The sequence below is a fragment of the Struthio camelus genome, chromosome 4, assembly GCF_040807025.1.
Source record: "Struthio camelus isolate bStrCam1 chromosome 4, bStrCam1.hap1, whole genome shotgun sequence".
Classification (NCBI taxonomy): Eukaryota; Metazoa; Chordata; class Aves; order Struthioniformes; family Struthionidae; genus Struthio; species Struthio camelus.
The window spans coordinates 13,149,960-13,163,723 of NC_090945.1; the positions used below are offsets into that span (position 1 = coordinate 13,149,960).

General features: G+C 39.5%; 1 long non-coding RNA gene across 1 annotated transcript in view; it reads right to left on the reverse strand.

Moving 5' to 3' along the window:
* Positions 1 to 13,764, reverse strand: part of LOC138067138 (uncharacterized) — a 31,439-nt gene that overhangs the window by 16,703 nt on the left and 972 nt on the right. Inside the window, exons 2-3 of the long non-coding RNA XR_011140831.1 lie at positions 11,109 to 11,237; positions 6,842 to 6,979 (exon numbers count right to left, since the gene is read on the reverse strand). This is a non-coding gene — a long non-coding RNA (uncharacterized lncRNA). The remainder of the gene's footprint in view (positions 1 to 6,841; positions 6,980 to 11,108; positions 11,238 to 13,764) is intronic.

Sequence of the window (13,764 nt, forward strand, 5' to 3'; positions counted from 1 at the left end):
AGTGAGAGGTTGCCTTTGGCCTGTTCCTAGTGTTTCCAGCAGGGCCTCCTTGTCTTTGCTCCTCACCCCTCTGATCAGGGGCTCACGTCCACTTTCCTCTGCTGCTAGAGCACTTGCTGGAGAGCCTCCTGCCGTGCATCACAAGCATTTCTGCTGGCGTCCAGCTCCCGTAAACAAAAAGCCTTGCTTTCCTTATTTCACAGTGGCAGAGGGGCCAGATGAACAACTGAAAACTGCTCTGAAGGGTTCCTGTGTTACGAACATGGCAGCTTTCATAGCGTGAATAGAAAGGTGAGCTTGTCCTGCTCATGTACCACCCTCCCTCCCAGCCTATACAAAATTATTGCCGTGCTAGTTATTTGCTAGTGGACTGAATATTTTGAGAGCATTGCTTAACAACTCCTCCCCATGAACGCAAGCGTTCTCCATTTGTTCACACACAAATACGTTACAAATGCCGGAAAGGGCCATTGTGAAATTTTAGGGGTGTCTGTTGGAGGGTCTGCCCCAGGCCTTGGCTTCATCCTGAGCCAATGGGAAGCAGCAAGAGGTCAGGGCAAAGGAGGAAGAAAGTGCACCCTCCGATTGGGTTGTACTTGGAGGAGGCGGCAAGCACTGTGAGCACAGCCAGGGTAAAGCAGACCTGCAGTTCCCCGCAAGCAGGCCAGGACCCTCCTCTCTTCTTTGCCTCAGCATCCACCTGCACACCTAGCCTGGCCTCTTGCAGGCAGAGGGGACGCTTGGGTCAAAGAGAGGTGTCTGGTTTCCTGGGAGGCGGACAAACTTGAATATCTGGTTCTGTTGTAATTCACGTGATCTCTTGGCTAAGGAGGAGATCAAAAGGTACTTATTTGTGGTGAGACCGAAGCAGATTCCTGCAGCTGTATGTCAGCAAAGCATGGGTGATCCCTCTGATCATTGCATTCCCGGTAGCTGCATCAAAACTTCACTGCCCCTTCATTGCCTCTTCCAGAAACAGGCTCTTAGCTATCAGAGCAATTTTCCATATGAATCTATTTTTAATGATCAGGCACTTCTAATTCTTCTGCCTTTTTTTTTTTTTTTAATTTTTGATAGTTGTGTTACGAATCAAAAGTTATTTTCTCAGACTCTCAGGCATCCAGATGGAATAATTGTGAAACAAGTTGATCAACTGACTCATCTAAGGTTGTGCTGTAAAATGTGGTTCAGCTCAGCTTAGAATTAAAGCTGTGTCCAGCTGTAGCTGTAATGGGTAGGTGTATGGCTGGCCCTTTGTCTCTGGCCAGTTCAGTGTTGCTTGGGCTTCCTTACTGAAAAGAGATGATGCTTGCTTAAAGTTAGAAACTTTCTATCCTTTAGCCCGAACCCATTGTAGTTAATTAACTGGGTGGTTACTATGCTTATGTTCAGAGGTTTTTATTTGTTCATTTTCCAATATTTCCCTTTTTGTCATCTTGTGAAGAGGCAGGTTAGTCCAGAGCCTTTTTCTCTCCACCAGCCCTCTGCCATATCACCAGCTTTATCATACACATTAGAGTAACTGCCATTGAGACCTATTTTCTTCTACTGTAGCTACAGCATCTCTACCATAATTGTCTTCATTCATATTACATCCCATATTTTCATTATTCAAATAACAATTTGCATACTAATAGAGATTTTGTTTGTGTCTATTTCCAAAAGAGCAGATCTTAGCTTTCAGCTTGTACATATTATAATAGAAGATCTACTTAGTTTTCAGAGACTTTTTTTTCTTTTTTAAATAACTGACATTGGTAACCAGCAAGCAGCATGCTTCATAAAATCCCTTGTGAAAAATGGTGGATACGGCATCCCTACTATCTGGAGTGGAATATGTGTTGTAAGAGTAGAGTTAGAGCTCTGATGGCAGAGCCACTGAACTGATTTTGGGCTCTCCTTTGCCTAGCTGCTTTCCCTGGCAGTTTCCCTTTTGCAGGGGCTGATCTAATGAACTATAGGGTCAGCAGCCAAATGCCCAGCTTGGTAAAGGTACTCTGGCGTGCTCTCGTGCTTCCAGAGGAGCTGGGTGCTCTGCATGTCAGGGCTATGTTCTCAGGGTTTCTTCATATGTCTCAACGTTTGATGTGTATTTAGCATTCAGCATTCAAATTGGGCTTCCAGACTTCCCGTATAACGCTCGAAAAGGTGAAACAAAAGAAATCCTCTGAAACTAGCAAAGCCCACGCTGCTCTGACAGTCTTGGAAGTGAAAAATAGAAGAAAACTGGAATTTACCTGCTCCCTTCCCCTGCCCTTCAAGCAGGATCCAAAGAAGTATCCCTTTTCCTGGAATTTATTCTGAAACATGAAATTAGTTGGATCTCTCTTTGAAGTTGGCCCTGCTTTGATCAGGAGTCGGTTCAGCTGGCTTCCAGAGGTCCTTTCCAGCCTATATCACTCCCAGCCACTGGGGCCTGGGTGGAGAGAAATAGTTCCATATTGTATGATGTTGCTGGGCTATCCAATGGCTTGTGGTTAAAGTGGCCACATGTGAGAGGCCCAAGGTCACATTACTTCCCTGTCCTAACCAGCAGACTAATACACACTCTGGCAGAGGGTGGACTCTCTTGGCGTCTTTTTTTGGAGATGTACTTGAATATACTTTGAGAAAGAGCCAGCTGGATGCTGACTCCATAGGTTAGTGCGCTTGCCTACAGATGTAAAAGACTGAGATAATAAATTAATTTAGGCAGTGTAGACAGGAAAGAATAGAAAATAGTTTCCACGTTACCACACTTAACGTGGGATGCAAGTCCCTTGGGCTGAACAGGGATTTGACCGTGACCCTCTGACCTCCTGGCTTAACCCACTCATTGGACTAGTAGCTATTTTGGCAAGTGCCATTGCTTCAATAGCTTTTTAGCTCTTGTGACAGCGTCAGCATGTAGGCAGTTAAGTGGATACCAATGTCAGAAACGTATTTACATATAGGCTTCAGCGGCAGCCAGCTTACACCAAAGGGATACCAGCAGTCCCTGGCTGGAGCTGAAAGGTGTGTGCATATCTTTGCAAATTTGGCCCTTGTCCCTGCAATCAGGCCCTGGAGGCTCAATTCTGCATATTTTTTCCCAGGAAAATCTTACTTTACAATGAGTATCAGGAGGCTTTCTTCTATAAACACTGCCATAATGGGCCCAAATGAGTTTTCTAACCAATGCTGAACATCATCTTTCCTTTAAGTGCTGAATAAATACTAGAATCTGAGTTTCTAGAAATTTGTCCTGCAGTAGATCAGAGCATATTCCCACAATGTTATAAGTAAAATGCACGTAATTGATGTAAAACTATCAGCTTACACGCACACAAAATTCTACTGCAAAGGAAAATTAATTTTTTGACTCTGGCTTGGAAAAGTAAAACATTTCATTGTCACTGTCCAGTTCAAATTATGCACTTTAAATGAATCATAAATCAATAGACTAGTTTATATACAACATGTGGAAATCATATTTTTCAGCATTTTACTAGAAAAGGAATAGTTCTGCAAAAAAAAAGCTTCAGCCTTCAGCCCAACTTTTGTGCATAGTTACATTAATATAAGTGGAATTAATGTAAGTGAGTCTGGATCAAGTCCAAGGAAAGAATAGATTGCAGTGGACCCAACACTGAAGTCAAAGGCAATTTTGTCATTGATTTTCGTAGAAATAGGATGTTGGAGCCAAGAAGGAAAGTAGAAAATGACATTATTTCTATTATTCCTATTGTTAGCGCCGTGTTGTTTCTTTCATTTCATTTCAAATTCCTTTCATTGCCCTGGTAGGTTTTCTCACAGAAGAAATGATTGAACCCAGACTTTAAGGGCTCAAACGCTAATACAGCAGCCTCCTAACGGGCCAGTCATGAAACTCAAAGCTATATAGCCAAACTAGTTATTCTAAGAATACACCATTAAATATCAATGTACGGTGAGTCTTCTGATAAAATGATCTGGATATTGCTGCACTATAGGGTGTCTACGGCATTGTTTTCCTCACTGTGAGGAGAATCCACATGGTCCTGTTAGATAATTGGTTTGCTGTTTTTTTTCACACTAATTAAAGGGAAAAACATTTTGAAGTGAAGTCGGTTACTCTCCATTGGCAAGATGCCATACTGAATCATATAAGGATAGTCTCTTTCACAGCTCTCTTCACAGTGTATGCTGTGTAGTAGTGTACTATGAGGGATATACAAAAAGATTGGTGAAAGATGGACAATTTAGGGACGATAAAAGTAACAGTGATATTAGACAAATAAAATCAATATTACAATCTGAATGTATAGCTGTAATTATTTTCCACTAAAAAGGGTGAGGGAAAGGGAAAAGCATAAAAAAGGAAAACTATTTTCATTGCTAGCAGCCTGGGTAGCAGAATGCCTGCCGCCTCCTCTTTCCCTCTTGAATCCACACATCAAACAATTGCATTAGCGCTTCTGCTGCCTTTTTTCTCCCACCCTCTCTTTTCACACTATTTAAGAGCTAAAGCAGAGTGGTGTTGATAGTTGAGCCTAACAGCAAGTTTTGTTTGAACACAACAAATACTGTCAGTGGTAATTCAGAAATGTCTGTGTGTATTTCCAAGGCAAGTCTAACTAATTTTTAAAGACATAATTCTCCATTTACAAATAATATATCAGTTGTTCAGTTTGATGCTTTTAAGATCATGCTTTTGTAGTGGAGCTAGGTGGTGAATCTGGAACAGGATAAAATTCTGCTTCTGCTCACAGGGATGTGTTTGTAGATTTACAAATATGTATTTGTAGATTTAGATACCTGTAGTTTTTTAAAAAAAATTTAATGTCTTATTACTCTCTTTTTGTTTAAAAGCCATTATTGTAGAAGAACACATTTTAATATTTCATCTTTATCGTTACCTCTACTACTGAGAAAGCAATTAGTAAAGGAATAGTGATTCAATAACTCTCGCTGCTTTCTGCAAAGCTTTTCTCTCAACATATTTTTAGCAGTATTTAGATGGGCCTCAGATATGTGTAATTACCTTTCTGCTTTTAAAGATATTAGAGTGTAATAGTTCTCCCATTTGGATTTTATGTTCTGGCTATTAATACTATAGATGCTTTAAAATGCATGCTACAGCCCTTGTTCTCTTCCTATGAGTCAATGCCTAAACTCCTTTTTTCTTCAAAGGGGCAGTGAGAAGCTCTTGGGCAGTGAGATGCTAAATATAAGCATCTATCCATGAGGGGGGGGATGAGTTTAGTAGTATGGTTATAGATAATTCACCCACTTATACAACTCCAGTGCTGCTCCCATTAAAATTACTGGGACCTTTGCCATCAGTTTCAGTGGATACTAGTTTGTGTTCTTCACTAAAACTAATTAGCAAAATATATCTATTTGCTCATGAGCTTCCATAGCAAGCTCACTATTTTTGAGCGAGTCCGTGTATCTTCTATAGGCCAAAAATTTTCCTTCCTTGGTGGTCTTGTATAATGCAGACAGTCACAAGTAATCATTTCTAAACCAAATCTGTGGTCATCCGTTGGCGTTTTCAGAGGTCTTACTTTTTATAAAATAAACCTTTCATATAGACTCAGAGGAAGGGGTGGCCTTAAAGAGCACATCCATTTAGGATGGAATTTTTGAAGAAGTCTGTGGGAGTTAGTATCCAATTTCCAGTAATTTTGGTAGGATTTAGATCTCTAACTCCTATATAGTCTTCAGAACAAGTCTCAGACTTATTTACGCCCCAAAATCTTCAGTGAAGACCAGAATCCTGCTGTGCTGAAAACTGTACAAACACAGAATAAGTGAGAATTTCTGCCTGAAAGATTCCTGTGTATAATCATTTCGAAAATATGATCCATTTTTTTTTAAAAGAAAAGAAATCATATGTTTGTGTAAAAATGCTTTCTTCCAACAATACGGCATAAATGTTAGAACTTGGGGTTATTTTGGCTTGTCCTAACTTTTTTTTTTAAATCATCATTTAATGAATAGAAATATCTAATAGGTATTTCTCAAAGTATAATTCAGTATCTTGGAATTAATTAATGGATATATGATTCCTCAGCTTTCATGGCAAGTATACAAATGTTTATTGTGGAGAGAGCATTTAGGGACATAAATTCATGCTGTTTGTTGAGGTAGAACCTACTGTTGCCCTTGGGAAGGAAAGACACTCTACATTTTGTGTGTATGTGTGTGTGTTAATGAACATATATTTAATATACTGGCACGTTTTACATGCTACAACACCTAGTTTTTCGTTTTCCCTTTTTATTTAACATCCATTCCAAAGGCATTTAATTATCTAGACGCTAGGCACAGATGAACTAAACTCAAAAAAAATCTGAAAATTAAATGGAGCTTATAAATATGTGTGTGTTTATTTCATAACTACTCCATATATGTATCTCAGAAGAAGCCTATTTATTATTGAGACCTGATTCAAAAGTTGTCCTGATAAATATAAAATTATACTCAGGGGAAGAGCAAAGAGGGATACAAGAGTCAGGAAATGTTGTGACACATGCGTTATTATCACTGTGTATCTGAAATAAGTTCTGCATTTTGAACAGTTTTTGTTATTGATTTAGTTGTGGACTGAATTGGCAATGTTTGGGCCCTGCTGAACTCCGGAGATTTCTAATACCTTTCTACCCATATCTTCTATGCTGCTATGTTTGCTACTGCTTTTGAAATCCACATTATTAAAAATTTGGCTGTTTAATGCCAGTTATCACTTTTATGTGATGACAAATGACACAAGTAATTAAATTATCTAGGATGAAGTTAACAGAGCTGGTGCCATTCCCCAGGTTATTTAAACTGCTCGCCAACTGGGAAAGAAACTTCCACAGCAGAATAGCAGTGGCCCACGATAGGGAGTGAATACCTTGCGCTGGAACACTCGTCTGTAGTCATTGCTTGTTCGAGGGTGCTGGGTTGGGGAAGCTGCCCTTGGCTCACCCTCTTGTCGTAGCTCTTCTCTTCTGGATGCATGTTCCCTCGCAGAGGCATGTGCTTCAAGGACCTGAGCCAAAACATGAGCCTAGTCAGATATTCAGTTTATGAGGGAACACTGAGCATGTCTATATTTGGGGAAACGTGCTCTTTTTTTCTCATACTAACTGTGATAGTGATATACATCATGGGTGTTTGTGAAGCACTAACAATACTGCATAATAACACAATATGTAATGCAGTAATAAATCACCTTTGGGATATGAGCCAAAGCCTGCTGAATTCAGTAAGAAGACTAGATTTCCAGCCTTTAACAGCAGACTTAAATCAGAATCACTGTATGGGTTTCAATGACTGACTGTCTCCGAGTCCAACAGAGCATGCTGTCTAGAATATTTTTGGAAGCTGACTTTAAAATGAGATTTCCGAATAAAGAAAACTCTCTTCCATATATACTAAATATGAAGCTAGGTACAATAGGCATGAATGTGAAAATATGCATCTTAGCATGTCTTCGCATCTCTGATTGCACAGTGTGAGAGTGTGAAGGAGAACTTGTGGTTTGATGCCTTTCTCCTCTGGAGCCCCATGATCGCGTGAGCCAGGGCAATGCCTGATAAGGCAAAGCTGGCCCTGCTACAATAGCAACCTGAAGAGAAATGCAAGACACTAATCCCTTGCAGATTTGATATAAAATCTGCTGTCTCTCATTCACATGCATCTTCTCGAGACTGTGTTGCAGGTAATAGCAAATAAAAAGCAAGGGTGGTGCTGCGGAAAAGGCAACAGGGCTGAATTCAGAAAACTTCCTTCTAACTCCACCTCAGCGAGGGGCTTCCAACATGAAACTGTCACTTCATTTAATCCCACACGTCCACTCTTTGACTGCAAGCACAGGTATGGCACAGCAATGTGTTCACTGAACATTCAGGCACACCCTATTATAGTAGTCCATGAACAGTCTGCCTCTGGGATTAAAAAAATTCAAATTGATAGTTAAATCTAAATGCTTTAGTTTTTGCTTAGATTTGTTTTTACTTTTGTATTGGCATTCAAGGGCTGCCACAGTTGTTTTTTTTTGTTTTTGCCAGACATGACTGCTAAAGACCTAGAGACTACACTGCTTTTTTCCTCTATTTGAAGAAATATGGAGCTAATGTTTTATATGAACACCAAGTCCTTTGCCTCTCTGAAAAATGCACTAGTGATATCTATGTACAGCTTTCAAAAATTCTAATACTTCCCTATGTGACTGCTACAGAGGGTGTATACAGGGACAACAACTTTAGGGGACTGAAAATTGTGTATGTATTTCCAGGATGTTTTTCCTCCTGCTGAAGATGTAACTGAAAGGCTGTTTGAAGAATGTCAGTGCCTGGATGAACTTATATATTTTTCTGGGTGTTGCCAAGACAAAGCTTGTAGATGATATAAACTAGGTGCCAGTTAAGTAAAATAAAATATATGAATTATTATCCTACTTTTGGTATTAATTCCTATTCCTTTACCAATCTTCAAATTTTACCTGGATGCTCTTTATTAGTAGATTTTTCTTTAATTTGCCAAAAAAAATATAGAAACAACTTTTTTTTTCTTCTCTGAGAGTCAGAATAGATGATTAATGAGCATTTGGGGAGAGAAGTTTGATCTATAGTAGCAGAGGTGGATAGGAGTGCTGGAAAGCTGGCATTGCTCTATTTGGTAAATGTTACAAAATGTAATCTGAGATATGGAGAGCCTCTAATAGTTGTAAAGGTAGATTTTGAGGCCCTTAGTCTATCTGTGGGAAGGCAGAAATTATATGCTGCTGGAAGCCTTATCTTTTCATTAACTTGTCTTTTGGGTGTTGCGCTGCATAAAATATGGGCACACCTTGGACATGTTTTCATGTATTAATGTACATTCCTCTGCATAACCTCAGATGAGGTCTATACCTCTTTATCTGCCTAATATGTGGTCTTTTGTCTGCAAAGCAGAGAAGCTTCTGCTCACTAAACACTATGAAAACTTTCATAATTCCATGCTAACTGAACAACCTTAGGTGTATTTAGGCCTAAGGGAAACCTAATTAATGAGAGTTAAATGCAGAATTTGCTCAGACCCCCAGGTTCAATGATACTGTAGAAAGCTCCTGCTGTGATGATGCATTAGAGTCACAGATATGATAAAATGAGGCATATATTATTCTTTTACAATCCTCTATTTTCTGGTACAGAACACCACCCTCAGACTCTGTTAATGCTAACATTCAGTATGTTTCAAATAGAAATTTGATTTTCCCTTCCAGCAGGTTTCCTTCCTATTCACATATTGTACAATGGATAAATAACAATGCTAAAAAGAATGCTTTTCAACTTCAATTTTGCCAAACAGGTAAATATAATAAAAATAAATGTTAAAAAATTCCTAGACAAACCAAAATATTTCCATAATTTAAGAATAAAGAATAGACAAGGCTGAACAGACAAATTAGGAACAAATAAACCCTAGTAGCCTGGAGAACCAAAATATTTTGACATGGGGATCCTCGAAGGGAGAGAGTTCAGAATGAAGAGTAAAACTGACTTTATACAGACTTTGGTTGTCCAAATAAAAAGGAATGCAAATGCACAAGGATGTGTGAATTGGATGCTTTAATTAAGCTGGAGTCCTTTGGAATCCTTCAGATTTCTGTATTCACATGAAGCTTCAGGGATCCCAGTGTAAAAACAGGTGTTTGCTTGCTTACCGCAGGATGAGAGCCTCAGCCTGGTTGTGCACAGATTTTACTATGAAAATATCCTTCTGAGTTTTTTCCAGTTTTGTCAGCGTAACATGGAAAGAAATACAGTTATACTTACACAATGATGTCTTCTCCAGTTACGGCATATTTCTATATGAAAATGTAAACAAATTATATCACTGAGCTAATTTATGTGGATATTAGAGCTGATTGGATTTTTACTATTTTCATTATACCCATAAAGTTATAAAGCATGGAACTTCTGCATGTAGACAGTACTTGAGATGGTACTAGCTGCAGCAATGTATTTGCAAATTTTGGTTTGGATTACGTTGAAGAGAATTTTTCTTCTCTTCACTGCCCTTCTTCTGTAGTGTAGTTGTACACTCACTGGCATCACAGTTTCAGACTCGGTCCTTCTATTCCAGAGAAAATAATTCAAAGCTTGCTTTCTTATTGATAGAAGCTTTTTTCACCCTTTTTTGCCACCCACTCAATTTTTAAGAGACTTCTTTGGAACTAGTGCACGATGCATGATGACAGTATTTGTGTTAATTGTTTAAAGCTGTTTGAAAAAATAGGAAAGACAAAATAAGATGAACTGGGCACTTTTATTGGATAAAACAAGGAGTATAGCAAGGGTGTGGGGATTGCTTCTTTTTTTTTTTTTAAATGCTGAACTGGAGATTTTTCATCAAAGTTAAATTAATGTCAGATATCTCACTGCAGAGCTAGTTTAAAAATCCTCTCTTTGTTCAGTTTAAAAAGTAAATTTTGAGAGTGTAAATAGCACTCATTTTATGAATGAATGGAAGTGTATTTTACATTCCCAGTTGTAACTGTTCTTTCTGAGCTTACTACTGAAGGTGGTTATCTTGCTAAAAAGTGGTGTCATTTGTGCCATTGACTGCAGGAGTCCAGTGCCAGAGACTATAAATCAATTTATGCCTGCTTAAAAGCAGGGGACAAAATCCATGAACATTAATTTAAAAAGTGCTTGAAATTACTATTCTTTTATGATTAACTAAACTGGACTTTAACCTCCTTTGCTGAGATTTTAATGTTAGCATCATGAAATCCAACACTTTTAACAGACAGACTGGTTCCCATGACAGTGTTTATTCAGTACATTGCATATGCATAGCACTATACAGCAAGTGGAAGGTCATTCGATTAATCCTTGCTCCAAAGGTGTAAGTGGATATGATCCAAGGCAACACAAAACCAATACATATTGATTAGCATTACAGTGCTCCACCAAACAGCTGTTTCTTGAAAGGAGAGTGGAAGCAATTTGGTATAGGAGGCCTGCCTTGTGCTGTCTCTCACATGATGACAGGAAAAGTAAGCTGGCCTGACTGACCCAGGTTTTTCCTGGGATCTGGGGGGCAGCAACCCTGCAGTGCCAACCTGGCCCTGGCTCAAATATTACCTCTAGAGAAAACCCTTTAGTGAAGGACATACAGCTCCCTCATACCTCTCTGGATGCCTAGGAGGGTCCCAAGACCAATGCCAGATCACTCTCCTGGCCTGTAGTTGAAAGTCACCGCTTGGTGCGTTGAGTTGTCCTTGCAGAATTGGCTCCTTAAAGGTTCATAAAATGCACCTACAAAACAGACATGAATCTATTGTTACGCCAAAGATTTTTTTTAATAGCTATGGCCCGCTCAAAACTACATGGAATTAGGATCACTCATGCAGACAGTCACTGATTGTTCTGTCTCCCGAATAAGGCAGACTAGCACCTATTTCTCTATCTTGCCTCAGGAATACTGAGACATCTATATGGCTGTGTATGGGGCTGAGGCCTTGCAGAAGTTTACACAGGGATGCACGCCCAGCCCTAACGGACATTGCCGTTCAAACTGATTTTTTCTTACGTGCCTAAGCTCCCTCTGCACCTACCACACTGACGTGAAAAAAACACGTGAAAAACTCACAGCCCTCTTATTTATTAGGAAGGAGGCTGCATCAGGCATGGGGGATCATGGGGAATCAGCCAGTTTGGTCAAGAAACAAGGAATGAACACAAACTGAGGAGGAACAGAGAGAGCAGAAAGGCAACGCGAGGGAATTAGACATGCCAGTTGTAACGACTTTCATTACGCTTACTTCTCAGTCAGCAAGAATGTCTTGTTCGTGATGAATCTGCATATCTCTGAATCTGGAATTTTCTCTTCAGGCTTCACTGTGCTAGTAAAATAACCTGATGACGAAGTAACCTGTTTGTTATACAGAGAGGCTTTCTGCTGAAGTTACTGGGGCCACACCATTAGGAAACTGGTGGGAGAAGTGAATCAGGTTACGTGTGCCTGGAAAGATGCAGGGTGTGGTGGCCACATGGGTTCCTCCTCCCATAGTTGTTTGCTTGTGTCTCAGCAAGCAACCTACTTCAACATAGGGCTGCTTGATGCTTAAACTTATTACAACAGGGATTTTTTTTTCTCCATTCACTAGAATGCAATTTAGTGTTCGGAAAGCTGCCATTATTCTGCACAACCTCTAGCTGCTGGCTGTTGTTCTTCTGCCTGTGTCACTGCACTGATCAAAGCCTCGCCTGCTTCACTAGAAGCATCACTTGCCAGTGTCTCTGGAAGTGCTGCTTAATCACAGGGGCTCACCTTTCAGGGCAACAGCAGACAGGAGAGCTTATATAAACGTGCTAGAGAGTCAGAGTTAACCATTAGGAGGCTCTGAGTATCTCTTGCTGAACCAGGAAAGAAGGAGGAGGGAGAGAAACGATGTGGGAAAAACATGCAAGACTCTTAGGAGAATCCTGATTCAGCAAAACGCTTATTCCTCTGCCTTTAACTTCAAAGCTGTATGAGTTTAACAGAGTGGCTAAGCAGACACGCAATTTCAGTTATGGGAAAAATCTTAGCCTTCTTTGAGACTACTCATGCACATAGGGTTAAGTACCTGCTTAAACGCTTTGCTGAGTTGTGTACTGGCTCTCAATAATACTATGTCTACTGCATGTTCTTGTTTGAGATTCATAACTGGGGAAGATAGGTACTTTTAATAATAAAAAACTTCCCCTGAGACGGTGTCACACAAGGTTTTTTTCAGCCTTGTTAATGTGGAATATGGGTTACCAAAAGTCAGTCTTTCTATCCATGTAGCATCATTGCGATACTACTATGTGCTATGTAGTTCCTCTTAGGACTTATCTGATTTAAGTTTGTCATCTAGCCGAAGAAGAAATAGGATAAGATGAGAGGGGGTTTAGGTTTGGTCGTTATATTTCACAGAACAACCTTAAACATATGACTGATTGACACAGTTATAAATAATTACATATGGTGAACTCAACTTGTTTGAAAGCTTATCTTTTCTAAAGACGTGTTTATAACCCTTCAGTTTCCTGACACTTTCACACCAAAACTGACCAGACGTAACTCCTTCTGCATTCTCATGCAATTCCTATTTAGAATTTCAGCAGAAATAGGCCTTGATGTAGCTATTGACTTGTAGCTGCATATATTTTACCAAAATAGATTTTACTCCAAATTCTGCAAAACTCTCATTGCCTTTGTTCTGATCTGCATTTCACAGAGCCTAAAATTTAGTATTTCTTTTAATGTTAGAAATTTTTCTTCAGTTTCAGAATGAGCAATGACGTTATAGAATGAGGAACACTGTTCCCATGAAGACGTAAGCTTGCAAAGTAAATGTGATTCTTAAGTGCCTAGTTATGTATGGGATTTTTTTGTAAGATGAGGGCACAGAGCACATATCTGTAGTCTTTCACCCTTGTGAATCATCGCTCATATGATTTACATGTATATACTCAAATGAGGTCTCTAGTGAGGCAAGATAGTTTACTTTGATAAGGGATGCAGGAATGATCCTGTATAAATTGGCAAAAAACTCACCACAGTACAAAAACTCAATCACATCCCCTAAATGTCAGTTGCATAAAACAGTGTAATTTCTCTGTTTCTATTTTGAATTGAATTGGAAACTTAATTCATTACACTAAATGGTGTGTAACTGACCTCTACCCAGTATTGCAGGGGAACCATTCCTGCATTTACAGTGGTGCAGACACGACCTCGCCTTCGGTATGGTGCCTGCTTCTTAAACACTGCTCCCTTTTTCCTTTTTTAAATATGACCATGTGTCTGGATTGT